This window comes from Otolemur garnettii, unplaced genomic scaffold, assembly GCF_000181295.1.
Source record: "Otolemur garnettii isolate 467f Iridium unplaced genomic scaffold, OtoGar3 scaffold00016, whole genome shotgun sequence".
In the NCBI taxonomy this organism is placed as follows: domain Eukaryota; kingdom Metazoa; phylum Chordata; class Mammalia; order Primates; family Galagidae; genus Otolemur; species Otolemur garnettii.
In genome coordinates, this window is record NW_003852411.1 from 18,619,476 (window position 1) to 18,623,399 (window position 3,924).

The window sequence follows — 3,924 nt, forward strand, 5'->3', positions numbered from 1 at the left end:
AGCCAATCTAGCCATTTTAATGTCTAATTAAAATTCTAGTATTGGACATTTTAAGAGTAGATATTTGATTTGTTTCAATGTTTTGAGTATAGTAACACTGATGCTAGGACAATTCTAATACATGTATTTTGGTGTACATGTGCATAAAGTTGACTAAGGTATATATCTAGGACTGGAATTCTTGGCATGCATATCTTTATCAGATGACAACAAATTAGTTTCCTAAATTGTGACTACTCATAGGTTTTTAGAAAATTCAAAAGTTTTAAACTCTAAATTATTCAAACATAATCCTTTCTACAGTAGAAAAGCTTCTATACATGCCATATTAATGTACATACAATGATATTACATTAATAATGAACATAGTTTTCTAGGTGTCTAAAAAGGTATATATTCAAGAAAAAAATTTGAAACTATTTGACAATAAATATGGTAGAAAAATATATTTTAAAATTATCTAAAATATGTTATATGATTTTTAGAATAAGTGAAATATATAAAATAGGGCATTATTTATAAAATCTCCAATTATGACTATTATAATGATGATATTAAGAATTAGTATTGCATATTTAATTTCCAAGGCAGGTGAACATTATAATGGCTGCAAGTAAACTGTACTAACATTATTCTCCAACTGTAAATGATAAATTTCTAATTTCATAAATGGAAATAAGAGCATCTACAGTGATAAGTAATTAATTCTTTCATTGCTTAAACTACTACATGTTACAAAGCTATTGTCAAAGCATCTAGAAATTTCTAAGCACAAGAATAGGCTGATTATTTCTTAAAACTATTTAGACATGGCAAAATGTAAAAATTCAAAACTTTGTTTTCAAACATACTTTCATTTTTTGGTTTTTCTTTCCTTTTAGGCAGTGAATGTGAAATATAAATGACCATGGGTGAGGAAAGGACAGCATCCTGAAAAGAAGCAGCCTCTGACAATGATTAATATGGAGCTGCCAACGGATATCTGGCAGCAAAAAGAAGCAACAGCTTATGTAACCGATAAAAAATTAGTCAGTGAGACCCTAATAACGTATCTCACTGGAATCTGAGATAGTACCTTCGATGAATTGTTTAAGCCAGCCTGCATTCCTCTATGTGGTTAACCCATAGAGGCAAAAATATGGTAAGAAAAAAAAACTAACAGGAAAATGTTATTCAAATTGGTTGATGGATGGGTTGGTTGGTTAATGGAATATGTTTATTAACAGGATTATCACATATACTGCTAATTAAAAATTAAATATATTCTTATATTTAATTTTTATATTTTTCATTTATACTATGCTGAATATTAGTTAATGTTTCCTTAAGGATTCTGAAAGCATTTCTATATTTTAAGTTATTTTTATAAACCATGGAAGTACTGCATAATTCTATTAATACAGAAAGTGTGAGAGACTGGATGGAATTTTTGTCCATCTTGTGACATAATTTGGAATCTATTTTGCTGAATAAATTAACAAAAGCTGATTTGCCATGTGGTCCTTACAATGGTAGAGCAGATAATTTAGAAAAAAATTCTGGGTATTTGACATTTCTGGTTATTTTAATCTTATTTTCTCTCTTTCTCTCTCTCTCTCTCAGGATATATGGGTGGTGAGGGTGTTTCCAAATAATTATGAACTTATAATTAATATGAACCTCTGTCTTATCTCAGAATATAATTCTCAGAGAGATGTTCTTCTTACTGAACTTTAATCAATATATTATAATGTGTTAAATAAGGCTACAGGCCAAAAATGCTAAAAATGCTTTATACAAAGATTACTTTGTTCAAAACAAAGCTTCACCATCTATGGCTTAAATATCAGCTTCTCCTCAAGAGGAGATTATAAAGGCTTCCTTTATAAAGATGGCTCTAAAACTTGATGAACACACCCATGTCATTGCTTATGATCTCCAACCTCTTGAAGTAGAGACATGAGTATTCTAAAGGAATTTAGTGGTGAAACAAGGACCCCTGAGAATCTGGGATTGAAAATTGTTTGATCATCATAAAGAGTCCCAAAAAGATGGGATATGAAGTTATCAAAGAAAGAAGAAAAACAAGGTGAAGATAGAAAAGATCATAAACAGATGATAATGCAAGAAGAAATCAACCTCTAAGTAAGATAAAGTGAATAAGCACAGTAGAACCACCGTACTGTTGTCATTATTATCCTTCAATCAGGTTATCAGAATCAGACCATGCATTTACTATAATTGTTCTTCATTTCCAGAATGCCAAACCCAAAGAAAATGGTTTAGTTTTAAAATTAGTGGGCCTCTCTACTGCATTTGGCACTATACATTGCTTTGTCCTTTATCAGTCCTTTAAATGTTTGGTGTTTCTGGACTTTATTCTGTTCTTCTCATTCTGTTTATTCTTCCTGGAAGATCTACTCTCATGATTTCAGCTTTGATTTCTCTTCTAGTATCTGATTCCAGTATCTAACAGGTTGGTGGGCAGCTCCACTTAGATGTCCCAGAAATATCCCAAACTCAAAAGAATGAAAAACAACAATGATAACTGCAATAACAACAACAAACAAATAGCTGGGCATTGTTGCGGGCGCCTGTAGTCCCAGCTACTTGGGAGGCTGAGGCAAAAGAATCTCTTAAGCCCAAGAGTTTGAGGTTGCTGTGAGCTGGGACACCACAGCACTCTATCAAGGGCAACATAGTGAGACTCTGTCTCAAAAAAGAAAAAAAGAAAAACAAAAAGAAAAACAAAAGTAATCATGAAGCCCTAAATATTTTCCTCTGTTCAATTCCAATGGATAAATTTTCTATTTCAACTCAAAATACTACATCTATTCAGTCACCAAAGCTAGAAAAACTAGGTTTGGGGCTGTTGGCCTCTCCTTTGCCAATCCATCTGTCAACCTACCAACTTTAACCTCCTGCATGTTTCCTAATTCTGCTTCTTTTTCTCTGAGTCTCAACATCTCTTATTGAGATTGATATTTTTCTAATTGGCCTTACTGCTGCAGCTTGTTTGCTTTAATTCCATCCTTTACAAAGGTATGGAAAGAATTTATCTGAAATGAACATCTGACCATGGTATTTCCATGCTTCACACTGAGTAATAGCTCCTCACTAGCTCTGGAATACAGTTCACATTTTTAACATGATTACATAGTCTACATGATATGGCTCTTGCCCATCTTACCATTTTTACCTCATACCACTCCTTGCACACAATTCCTATAGTAAACTGTAATTTCATATTATACCTTTTTGTGTTTCCATACATTTCTCGTGTTGTTACTTCAGTCTAGAATTCTCTACTCCCTCCCTTTCCCTTCTTGCTTTCCCAACTTCAACTGTGTCTTTGCAAAGCCGCCACCTCCCCTAGACATTCTATCCTGAATGTTCTGACATAGCTAGGTTGGTAATTCTTTCTATTCCCTTGCCCTATGGATCACTTTCACTTAGCACACTTTAAATTCTTTAATAAGCATGTATTATTTTTATCATCAGGAAAATAAATACACGTAAAAAGAATAAAAATAGTAAGTACATGCCTATATTATCTGTGTCCCATATTGAACTATGGGGTCTTTGAGAACATAAATTATAAATAATTTATCTTTATAATTCTAGTTCCTAATCCAGTACCTGGCAATTGATGCTCAATAAATGTTCTGTCAAATGAAGGTGTCTGATAGGAAATAGAGCATGAAAAAATAAATGACGGAAATGATAAAATACTTCTTTGCCATGGTATAGTGGTTCATAATGGTCCATGTTCTGAATTTTGAGCAATCACATTGAATTCCTTAATTCTAGAGGGTTCTATTTAAAAATAACTCCAAATACGCATTTCTTCTCTGCTTACCAGAAAAATTAGTTGTATCAAGAAAGTGGCTTACTCTTCATGTCAGATCTCTTACTTTATCACCTAAGATACATTTTATTTAAAAA

The 3,924-nt window shown here is 32.3% G+C and overlaps 1 protein-coding gene across 5 annotated transcripts in view; it reads right to left on the bottom strand.

Moving 5' to 3' along the window:
- The window catches only part of RABGAP1L (RAB GTPase activating protein 1 like), a 665,252-nt gene that overhangs the window by 266,872 nt on the left and 394,456 nt on the right, over positions 1 to 3,924 (bottom strand). The gene's annotated exons all lie outside the window — the stretch shown is intronic.